We start from the raw sequence: 12,775 nt of genomic DNA, 5'->3' as shown, positions 1-12,775 counted from the left end.
TCAAAACCCAAAGACAGAGAAAATCTCAGTGCACTGGCCTGCGTTCAGCCATGAGAAAGAGCTTGCGGCGGGGGGTGGGGGGGTGGGGTGGGTAGAATTCTAAGTAAGGTAGTGACATTCACTCACTGTAAAACACTGCCCAGGAAGGAAGACAGCCTGGTCCATTTTGGCATGGAACAAAGATGTATGTGTGGGAGTTGTTGGCATAACAGTGATAATTTGCCTCCTGAGGTCTAAAAATAGCTACCATCAGAATCCAAGAATGTGTGAGCTTTCCAAATGATTACCCACTCCATCTCACTCCCTCAAGGCTTTTGTGAGTCCTAAGGAAACATGCATGCTTCCAGTCCCTCCAAGATAATTGCTCAGAGAAAGAGCCAGCAGATTAACCATGTTTGGAATGGAAACCCAAGGTCACCTCTGCTCCAAAGAAGTCCAGTCAAATCCCGCAAGGTTTTACAGAGGGTTTAAAGCCACAGCTCTGTCTCCCTGCACTAGGACTTACTGGGCTGTCTTGAAGACAAAAGCTGAAAGGGTGTGATAGGAGAGGCTACTCAAAAACCTAGCCCATCTGTGTTCAGCTCTGTCCTTGGGCACAGCTGAAGGCAGAGCAGTACAGATCAGGAAGGTTATTCATAGTAGCTATTGATTATGGAATTGCTGCTCCAACACTTGTACATGCACAGACACATTCCAACAAATTCCAACAAACTGAAGCCAGAGGCTAATATTGAACAGAAACCTTATTGTGGTGGCTGGCCACACAATAAAAATAACATTTAAAAGGCATCAAGGCTAAAAGTAAGGTCTGAACATGAGGACATTTGAGCTATGAGAAAACCAAAAAGGGCTTAGGGATTCTCTTGGGACTGGTAACATGGAAGGGTAGGATGATTCACTTGCTGGGTTCACTAGCTTAGATGGTAAAGAGAATTTTTCACTGCAGGCTTTCATCTCTCTGGTTTTCCACTTTGGCCACTTGGTTGGAAGCTCATGTTCAGCCAATCTGCAACTCTACCGAATGCCTAACATTGCTAACTGTTAAGAGGTAGCATGATAGAATGGATAGTCTAGTTAGGAAAATTTTTCCACAGCACATATTTAAGTAGCAGAAGTGGTAGAGTCCTGTGTTCAATTACATTTCCTAACATCACATAGCAAAGGTTCATTCTACGGAGAGATGGAGAACGAAAGTGTAAAACAGTACAGATATTACAGGAGGGAAGTTGGAGTTGGGGATGATGAAGCCAAAAGGTCCTGGAAGAACATTCCACAATGAAATCTGTGAGCCAAAACACAGAGAGTATGAAGAAAATCTGTAGGGTTTCCTAGTTTCCAGGAAATTTTGTCAGATCCTCACCTGCAAATAGCAATGAAAACAAACTGGGAATTTCTACCAACATAAAAAATGCTCATCCTTTTTGATCTAACGGCTCTGTTAGAAACTTCCATTATGGATTGCAACGGTACATATAAAGATATATGCTTAGGAATATACCCAAAAGGAGTGAAATCTGCATATGAGAAGGGGATCTGTAACCCTATATTTACAGCAGCACAATCTACAATAGCAAAGTCATGGAAACAAAACAGATATGCGTCCAAGGAAGAGTGGTTAAAGAAACTGTGGTACATCTACTCTATGGAATATTATTCAGCTATTAAGAAGAATGATATTATTCTATTTAAAACCAGGTGGTCCCAACTAGAAGCCATCATGCTCAGTGAAACGAGTCAATCACAAAAGAACAAATATAATATATTCTCTCTCATATAAGGAGGCCAACATGGAAAGTGTAACTCCAACGGTCCAATCTATACTGTTTTTTTTTTTTTTCGGTGATTGTCTGTTTGCTCTTTTGGCTGTATCTCATATGTTTTGATGTTTTTATGTCCGTTTGTTTGCTTCCAAATAATCTCTATTCTCTAGTAGAATTCATCCAGTGCTCATGAAGTATACGATGGCATCACATTTCCCAAAAGACTTCTGTGTTTCCTTTTAGTTAAGCATGTGTTGCTTACTCAGTGGCACATTATTTTAGCAGGGTGCTACAATTTGTTGTTGATGTTGTTGTTGTTGTTGTTGTTGTTATTGTGATTGATGTGGCTGTTATGAAATGATGTCAATCCGAAAAACAGTAATATTATCTCAACCCCAAACAGTCTGTATCTCATGCAATAAGATGTTGTGATGTAACCAATGATATGAGGTAGATTGCTTATGATCTACATCAAAGAATTGTAAAACCTAATGTACTTGTAAGACTCCATGATACTTGGAAATGGGGAGGGAGAGCAGAGAAATCTTACCTCACCCTAGAAGGTGAGAGGAAGACGGGAAATATAACCTAACCAGATTTCTCCGCACACCCCTCCTAAACATGCTCACCTAAACTGTTGACATATATCCTGTTAGAATTACAGAGTTAGACCACCTGAAAAACAGCCAGGTTCAGCGAAAACATGCTTCAATGCTATAAACTGCTAAAGACTAAAATTAAAATAGGCATGAGACAGCCGAATAGCAATCTAAGCTATTTTAAGGTGTATAGGACATGGTTGAATATAAACCAAAATTGAAATGTCTATGAAGAAGTCACAGGTTGTGGTTGAGAACCGGCATTTTCCTATTAACATATTGGCTAATCAATACCATGTCAATTAATGCCACAATGTTGTAAATGGTTGGAAATATTATGTTGGGGCTTTTAATTGATCGGGATGATACTTTGCTGGCTCTACCTTCAGACCAGAGATGGTCTCACCAAGAAACCACTGAACTTACCAGGACAATAAGATGCTGGACTTTATGCTTGGTAAATATCTCCAATGTAAGAATGTCAACTGAATTTGAACTATGGAAATGCAACAAGGTGGAGCAATCTGCCGTGGGGGGAGGGTTTTGGGAGGGGCGGGGGGGAAATCCCAGTGCATACAAAATGTATCACATAATGCAATGTAATTAATTTAAAAAAATGAAATACAATAAAAATATGTTTAAAAAAATTAAAAAAAAGAAACTTCCATTATGGATTGCAACGGTACATATAGAGATATATGCTAAGACAAGTTTTTATGTTGTACATAAAATAATTCCAAGTATGAGGCCATCAATAGAGGACTGGTTAGAAAACTGTGGTATGAATACAATAATATATTTCACACATTTTATAAAATGTAACATACATAAAATGTAGAGGATATTGTGATTTGTAGAAGGACAGCAAACACAGGATGACAACTGATAGGATATCATTTGCATGAGACCAACTGGTTGGATATCACTTGTATGAGAACAACTGATTGGGTATAAGTTGAATGAGGACACTTGATTGGATAAACAAACCAAAAAGATAGTTTCAAACAAGGATGTGGAAACAATTGATGGGTTCCGCAGAAAGATTTATGGGAACTACATAAGCTCTGTAATACCTCTTCACTTATCCTATGTAAGCCTCAATCTATAAAACTCTGATGCCACGAATAAAATTCGGTTCTCTCTCCAACACAGTAGTCCACGTTATTACAGGCTCCGTGCACCAAGTTCACCACTGCAGGACAGTGAACATTCCCATATGCACTAATACTGAGTAACTTAGAGGTTACGGCTAAGTGAATAAAGTCTATAATTGTGCAACTGTGTATAACAGTGACATCATAGGCTTTGCACAGATTATCTGTCAACGTGTTGGTTACCTGCTCAAAAACAAAGTCACCAGTAACAGATTAGGATAGGATAATAAGAGGGAGATGTATAGTTCACTTCGTCCCCTTTGAAATTCCACATCATACTCATTCAAAATTTACTTGATGTACGTTGTCCGCTAGCCAGCCCAGTGCTTTCAGAAATTCCAGATAAATCTTCACACTTTGATTTTCACTTGGGAAGCTCTGGTTCTCTGAATAGCCTCACATAAAAATTGCTTCAGGTATATCACAAGGCACAATTAAGCTATCTGACACGAAGTGTAGTTCAGTTCTGAGTGGCTGTGTACTGTGATAAATTGAAATGAGTCTCCTAAAAATCACGTGTTGAAAGCCAACTCTCCTTGCCCCTCTCATCGAGCCTTGAAGGAGGTAACTGGGATAAAATGCATTCATAAGGGTGTTACCCTAATCCAATTGGACTGGTGGCCTTAAAAGAACAGGTAGAAATGTTACAAGTTCTTAGGTGCAGAGGAAGTTCCAGGTCAGGATATAGTGAGGAAGTGATCATTTATAAGCCAATTCTTGAAATTTTGATCTTAGATTTCCAGCCTCTAGAACCGTGAGAAAATAAATGTCTGTTGTTGAAGCCACCCAGACTATGGACTAATTCAGGCTGCCAACATGCACGCTGGTGGAGGAGAACGGTCCCTGATCCAGAAGCAAGCTGTGCCCAAGTGGGAGCTCCATGACCTGGCTTGCAGGGGAACACGGCTGCAACACAACAGCAAGTCACTAAGCAGAACTGAAAGACTGAGCAAGGAGTCCAGGGTCCTAGTCCCTGAGCTGCTGCTCTGGGCTGTGTGACCATGAACTCTGGCTTGGTCCCTGCAGGATGTGTCTCAAGAATCTTAGTCCCTTCCAGCTCAGAGGTTCCAGGATCTCTGACATAGACAGCAACATATACCACTGCCAAGAGTCAAGTTCATGTCCAAAAATAGTACAGCTTCATATTTGTGGATGATACACAACAGCCCGTAACCCAGGAGTTCCCAGGAGTTTCTATCTCAAAGCTTCACAGAACGGGGTGTTGTTGCTGCTGCAGCTGGCACAGAATCTGTCTGCTGTCATTTCCTAGGACCAGCAGCACGGCATACTCCCCTCTGAGAATTCATGGCTTTCAGAATCATTGCCACTCCCAGAAAAGGCAGGTTTGTCAATGCAGATGGTTTCACTGGATCTATGACAATTTCTGTGGTTATCAAAGGAAGACAGGAAATATTAGGGCAACAATAACAACATACATTGCTCAGGCACAGAAGTGCCTAGATGCTGAGCAGATCTCGCCTTTGACAGACAAAGATGCCGGGATTCCTTGTTGTTAACACCAGTGACAAAGCAGTGGAAGGAAGCCTCAGTAAGTGCTGAGGCTTTTCCTTTTCAATCCAAGTTTGAGGTCAAATTGGGAGGAGAATACATGACACAGCGGTGCCTAAGAACACAGCAGCACACTAGTAGCTTGGTGGGCATGGAATAATATCTTTAGTAACAATGAGGGTAGAGGAATGGCAATGTCTGTTATAAACACTAGACAAATGTGGTTTCTGGAGAAAACATGGCCCAAGCTTGTGGGTAACTATTCTGGATTACTGGATTTATCCTGAATTTGGGAAAGGACATGTTTCCATTAGATTCATTTCCAGCAATGAAGAAGGAAGAAATTTAAGATAAGGAGCTGACATAAACTTGAAAATAGGATTGGAGAGAGGCAGGAAATCATTTTCAAGGAATCAGTGGTGAAAAAAAAAATGCTGCCTTCCATTTGTTTTTTAAAGGATGAAAAGCAAACAGCCAACACTAGCATAAAAAATGCTCAGGATCTCTAGCCATTGGGAAAATGCAAACAAAAACCACAATGAGGTTTCACCTTACCCCATTTAGAATTGCTATCATATCAAAGTCAAAAAACAATAAATGTTGGCAAGAATAGGGGAAAAAGTACCCTAGTACACTGCTGGTGAGAATGCAGATGGGTACAGTCATTGAGCAGGTAGCAGAGATTCCTCAGAAATCTGAAAACACATCTACCATTGGACCCAGCCATCCCATTCTTGGGAATTTACCCAAACTAAATGAAATCAGCCTATCAGAGAATTATACATACTCCTATGTTTATAGTAGTTTAATTCACAAGGTATAAAATTAACTCAGATGTTCACCACTGCATGACTGGATTTAAAAAATGTGATATATATATATATATATATATATATATATATATATATATATATATACCATAGAATACTAGTTAGTCATAAAAAAAGAATAAAATCCCATGGGGGGGGGGGGGCACAACAAAAATGGATACAAGTGGAAACCATTTTGCTTAGTGAAAAGAGCTAGTCCCCAAAAGGCAAATATACATTTTCCCTAATTTGTGGTAACTAAAATACAGAGCACACAGAATGTGATCTGTATGAGTGAAATTGATATTTTGAGGTTTGATTATTGTTTACAGCCCCTGCCTATACTCTTGAGGAACAGTGGTTTTTTTCAACTTAGCATTTGTTGAATTCTTTACTTAGTGGAGGGTTAAGCCTGTGATTATAAAACAAACTGAAAATATGTTAGTGTAAAAACTAGAAAAAAAAAGAATGAAAAGAAAAATGGAAAGAAAAGGGAGGATGGGGGCATGTGGGTGAGGGAGGCAGGGTAGCAAGGAAGAAAGGCAGGTTAGGGGGCAGGGAAGGCCAGGTTGGGTGGGTAGGAAGGCAGGGTATGGGGGAAGGAAGGCAGGATAGAGTGGGAAGAGAGGCAGCGTAGGATGGGCAGGGAGGCAGGGTATGGGGGGAAGGGAGGGAGGGAGGGTAGGGTGGGCAAGGAGGCAGGGTAGTGGGGAAGGGAGGTAGGGTATGGGGGAAGGGAGGCAGGGTAGTGTGGCAGGGAGGGAGGTAGGGTAGGAAGTATCTCTGTTACTAAATGTGTATATATCAAATACATGAAATATACTCACCTTAGACAAAATAATTTAAAGGAAAAAAATACTACTCCCAAATCTATACAGGTAGATAATTCTGCATTATAGGAGGCATTTATCTGTGTAAGTTCTTCAAAATCAGGATGAGAAAAATATTTAACCATATCTTTCATAAATACAGTTTAGATTTCTTAAGTCTAAATATATAAAGAAAATTCCTAGAGCTCTTAAACTTGGAAAATCTCTAGAACTCTGAATGGAATCATTATTATACAGTATAGGTATATTGTGTCTATTTATAAACCAATAAATATACTCAAATTTGAATAATAGTCATTTGCTATCATTGGGTATTATAGGTAATATACCAATAATTGCTTTGGAATATTAAAAGTAAGTGCGATCTTTTTTGGAATCAAGATGGCGAAATAGGGTAAGGACACGTTTAAATGGACGGAGAAACATTAACAGTATGAAACAGAGAGGACACATTCCAGGAAATAGGAGAGGACAGGACAAGAGCAGAGGGGTACCTGAAGACTGATAGATGCAGGAAAGCAGCAAAAACAACAATGTGGTGATACAGTGACTGATCTCCATGCGACATTTAGTAATCCGAGAGCTGAACTCCACCTGCAGCTAGAACTCAACCAGCAACCAGGTGGGAAGGAACTTTCACCAGGAGCTCGGGAGCTGAATCCAAAGAACTGCCCGTCCTACTGGTCTGCTTGATTTGACCAGGAGTAGAGACAGAGTGGCAGATCCCAGACAGGCAGTGCGGGAACAGGGTGGATTTCACAGCCCAGTCCGCCCTGCTAGAACCCAATTGGGCACCATTTGGTTAGGGAGGAAAAGTCAAGGGAAAAGACTGAGTATTCACAGAGCTGGGAGTTAACTCATTTCAGACTCAGTGAACTGCAACAAACTGGCATCCTACAGGCTCCACCCAAGTCAGGTTCAGGTAGCCCTCAGACCTGACAGTCAGCAGATCAAGAACTCTAGTAGTGACACCTCAGGTGCCATTTTGTACAGTGTGGAAAAAGTTTTAGGACTGCAGGGACAAAAGTGAGCTGCAGGGATAACAGTGAGCTGCACATGTGCGAGTGCTGAGCTTGCGAGAACTCAGAGCTCAGTGCATTGCACTGGTTACAGAGGGAAAAAAATGCCAACTTTGGTATTGTATGGGTCAAAATCAGTCTGTGTGGCTGTAAGACCTACAGCCAACAGGTTCTGGCAAGAACAGCACCAGCAACAACCCAGCTATATAGGACACCTGATGTCCCCAGTCTTGGGAACTGCTCTAACAGGAACTGGGAGAAAGGTTGTACAGAAAACAGTGCAACCTCAGCACAGTATCACAGGAGATGGAGAGTAATGAGCCAGAAGCTGGGGTTACAAAGAACATGGTGAAAATCTAACACAAGAACCCAGACCTGGAACCTGCTGGAGAGGGTGGCACAAGTGACTACAAACAAAGAACCTTGTGCTGAACACAGTAAGTAAAATCAAACTGTAGACCTGTGGGGTGACACAGCTTGGACACCTGCCCCAAGGAGAAGATTCTCCTAAACAGAAGTACAATGACTAACAGTAAAGGAAGAGACAGAGGCACAATGAATATTACTGAAGACTCCTCTGCGAAGGAGCAAAACCCTATGCCAACCTCAGAGTTAACAGAAGCAGACTTTGAGAAAATGGGGGATACATTATTCAAAATACTTGTCATAAAGTTTCTTATCAACAGTGAGAAGCACATAAAGCAGGAGTTCAAGAAATTTAAGAAATATGTCACACAGAAATGAATCAAATGAACGCTGATCTATCAGAAGTGAAGAATATAGCGGAGCAAATTAGAAGTATAGTGGGGAGTCGCCAAAATAGAATGAAAGAGGCAGAAGAAAGAATCTCAGACTTAGAAGAGATTTCCTGTCACCATGGGGAAACAAACAAAAAGCTGGAAGCAGAGCTGGATCAGGGTAAAAAAAAATATTCAAGAATTGAAAGACACTACTAAAAGGCTAAATATAAGAGTTATGGGAGTCCCAGAAGGTGCAGAATGAGAAGCTGGACATAATAGTATTACCCACTTCCCTATCCCCCTGAACCTTTTTTTTCTTTTTCTTTCTTTAACAGTAATTAACTATGTAAAGATTGTCAACAACAACACAATAAAATAGATAAAAAAAATGTATTTAATGAAATAATAAGGGAAAATTTCCCTAATCTGAAGAATTGGGAAACAACATCCAGGAGGGGCACAGAACTCCCAACAGGCTTGATCAAAAGTGATCTTCATCAAGACACATGATCATCAAGCTCTCTTCAATCGAACATGAGGAAAAGACCTTAAAATGTGCATATGAAAAAAAATCAATTGACATATAAAGGAATGCCAATCAAACTCACAGGAGATCTCTGACAGGAAACTCTATAGGCAAGAGGAGAATGTAGCAACATATTCTAGGTTCTAAAAGAAAAAAATTGTCGGCCTAGGATAACATATCTAGCAAAGCTTTCTTTTGTTTTTGAAAATGAAATAAAATTCTTCCACAGTCAAGAAAAGTTAAAAAAACTTGCCTCTTCCAAACCTGCCCTACAAATGATGCTCAAAGATGTTCTTTTGACAGAGAAGAGGAATAACTCCCACCAAAACCAAAGGCAAATGTGAAGAACTTCCCAGTAGAATGACAACAAAAGACTAAATCAACGAATAACCCATTGCTAAAACGAAAGGACCAAATTACCACCCATACATATTAACCCTGAATATAAATGATTTAAGCTCAATCAAGCATCATGGATGAGTAGCCTGGATTATAAAACAAAACTCATCTGTTGCCTACAGGAGACACATTTCACCAACAAAGATCAATGGAAACTACATCTCATGGATTTTGATTTTTTGTTATGGTTAGTTTCATTTCTTCAAAACACTTTCTTCTAATTAAATTATTCAATGACTCATAGATCATACAGCAGCATCATTTTCTTCAAGAAGCTTCTTGATTTTCTTTTTCATTTCTTCAGTGAGACATTAGTCATTCAGTAGCATGTTATTTAAATGCATGGTGTTGTTAATTTCTTTTTTATTCCTGTTGCTGATTTTTTTTTGGTGGCTTTTCATTTAAGAGGATGTACAGTAACTGTGAAATGGAGACTGTCATATCCAAATGTGAGGATACAATGTAGCATGCATCTCTACTTCCAGGCTAAAGATGCACTTGCATTGAAACTGTTTACTATATGACAATAGGATGATGGACTCTCTGCCATTGTCCATGCCCACAATGATGGACATATAACTGTATATGAAGAACTATACTTTAGTAATGATATAGGGGAACTCGGTGGGGGGGGGATTTGGAGAGGGGATAAGGCAAATCCCAGGGGCCTATGGAACTGTATCATAAAATGATGATGATGATGATAATAATAACAAATAAAAGATTAGAAAAAAAGTAAGTGTGAAAAATCTCAGGCACAATTCAAATGATATCAATTTCAAGGCAAATTAATTTGGTTAAAGAGTTGAAACTTATGGATTTACTGTTGGCACACAGATTAATATAAAAGTGAAAGAATTTATTAAAAATTTGCTTCTCATGGCAAATAACTTCTGCTTAAATGCAATATATTAATGTGAATTTTTGTTTATGAGCCCCCACAAATCTAAAAACAGAAATTCTCATTGGAAGTTCTTTCTCGATGTACTAGGATCATAAATGGTACCTAATGCAAACAAATATGATAATATATAACCTTTTTAGCTAAATCTTACAAATGTTCTGGCATAAATTTGTTCATACAGTAATTCACTTAGGGATGATTTATCCATGGCATTTGAGATTTAGTACATAAAAAAGCAGAAATCGTAATCATATAATGATGTTACAAATCCTTTAAAATATAGACTAGATTTCAGCAACCAAGGAGGCCCAGTTTTGACGCACGCAATCCATGGTCAGACCACAGATCTTATGATTTTCCCCGTGACTGGAATTATGAATCTAGTGGTCCAGTTGGAGGGATGTCCCCAAAGAAACCTTGCCAGAGGTGACCCCAGACCCGATGCCTCTGTGTGCCAGCCAGTGCAGGGTCCAGCTCAGTTTGTCATCCACATTAATGTACACACACACTGGTGACTGCAGTCTCCCAGTCAGTTCTGTTCCCAACCCCATCTCATATGCAAATCAATGAATGCTGCAGCTAAGTCTAATCCTGCCCATACACACCTGGCCCTCATGCACACCAGTGGGAATTGCAGCCCAGTCAGATCAATCCCCAATAACCCCCACCAAGCCTGCCCCAGCCCCGGTTCCTATACATGTCAGTATGTGCAGCAGGCTTGTCCAATGGGTCTTGCAGCTAACCCCACTATCCACCCTACACTTAGGCAGGCAGTACAGTGGAAGGCATGCTCAGATGCACCTGTGGGACATGGCAGCTCATTGAGACCTGCAGAGGATTCCAGGACCGTGGCAGAGGATGGAGGGCAGAACAAACTGAACAACTCTCCTGGCCAACTTTGACAAGTGTCTGGCAAATGAAGGCTCTAGGGTAAACTATGTCAGCCAGTAGACCTTGGAAGGATTTCCTCATCCTTACAGCAACAAAATCAACAGCATCTCAGAACTATCAAAACCATTTAAGCAATACTATCAGAACATGCTCCACATCAAGGACATGGGATGACATCAATGGCTGTCCCACATCCCTGGGTACTGATGCAGTTGGGCTGCTGGGTATTCCCCTCTTCTCTTCTCTCCTCTCTTCCCCCAGATACAGGAAGTAAGAAAATAAGTTGGAAATATTGTCTCATCTGTTTTTCCCCATTCCTCGGTCCTTCCCACTCTAATCAGTAGTCTACATGGGCATACATCTTTCTCAATTATATAAATGTCGTTAAAAATAAAAACAAATTTATTATTTTAGAAAAGGTATAAAGATATAGATATTTCCCATATCAGTACAATATCAAGTTTGCAGTCAACTGTTAAAACTTAATTTTCATTTATGCCTATGGCTGTAACAATGCCATGTTTTTAAAAAAAATAACTGGAGATATCTCTTAAGGAGCAGAATTCTGAGTGACTCAAGCCAAGCCTAGCTGTGTGGGTATCTTTCATCCTTTCCTCTGGATAGTGTTTTGTTTAGCTTTCTTGTTTGGCCTTTTTCAAATTTCTCTACTTCCTCCATTTTTGCTGGTTTTTATTTTACTTCCTCTTCTGTCTCCTTTCCATTTGTCTTCTGAACTTCCAAAATTACTGAGTAGGGAGTGGGTTTCCAATTTTAATTATAAAAGAGATGAAAAAAATTAAGGATCAGAAAGAACACCAAATTTAATGACAGATTTTTGTTTTCATTTTATAACCTCCCTTCAATTTGTTTTTACTCTTTACAGAATACTTTTTTTTCCTCTCTTTGAAAACAATATTGAAGTTACTGAGCAGGCATATTTAATGGAGGAATTAAACAGCAGATGATACAGGGATCATATATTCTATAACAATAGGAAAGTTCTTGAAAAATTTGGGTAGTTTAAAGGTATAGTTCAAAATCCTAAATGTAATTACTAATCACTTAAATTTACTCAGAATTGTTAAATAATTGTGTATGTTAATTCTCAAAAAAAAACACTTTAGGCAGCTTCCAAAAAAATACATCTTATTTTTTAAAATCTATCCACTTTTTTTGTATTCTCACATTAATAAATGACTTTTGTGAAACAATGAATTTGATGATTGATATGTGGTATGTTTATATATATGAAAATATGTCAAAACATTGTTGAAAATTAAATTAGAATTATGAGTTCATGTTGGTATACTTTTTTCCAAATATGTGGAAAATGTGTATTATAAAAAATTATGTATGCATTTCAAATTTGGGTGACCTAATAAGTTTGTATTTCTATTTTCATGTCCCATGAACTTTTACAGTACCCTCACATAATATTGGCCCACACAGCTCCTGAAATCAATTGGTATTATAATGTTGCACTTTATGTTGGGAAAGCACAGTATCTTGGTTCTGATTTAAGCAAATAATTTCTTCACAGACTATTATGTTGTCAAATAAGTATTAATTACAGAGATACAATACTGAATATTAAAACTACTTTTTTTTTTAAAGATTTTATTATTATTGGAAAGC

At 39.1% G+C, this 12,775-nt stretch overlaps 1 protein-coding gene across 1 annotated transcript in view; it reads right to left on the bottom strand.

Moving 5' to 3' along the window:
* Positions 1-12,775, bottom strand: part of RNF150 (ring finger protein 150) — a 216,444-nt gene that overhangs the window by 95,732 nt on the left and 107,937 nt on the right. The window lies entirely within an intron of this gene.

The sequence above is a fragment of the Ochotona princeps genome, chromosome 7 (genome assembly GCF_030435755.1).
Source record: "Ochotona princeps isolate mOchPri1 chromosome 7, mOchPri1.hap1, whole genome shotgun sequence".
NCBI classification, from domain to species: domain Eukaryota; kingdom Metazoa; phylum Chordata; class Mammalia; order Lagomorpha; family Ochotonidae; genus Ochotona; species Ochotona princeps.
Note: the sequence above shows the minus strand (reverse complement) of the source record. Positions and strands in the feature narration are given on the sequence as shown.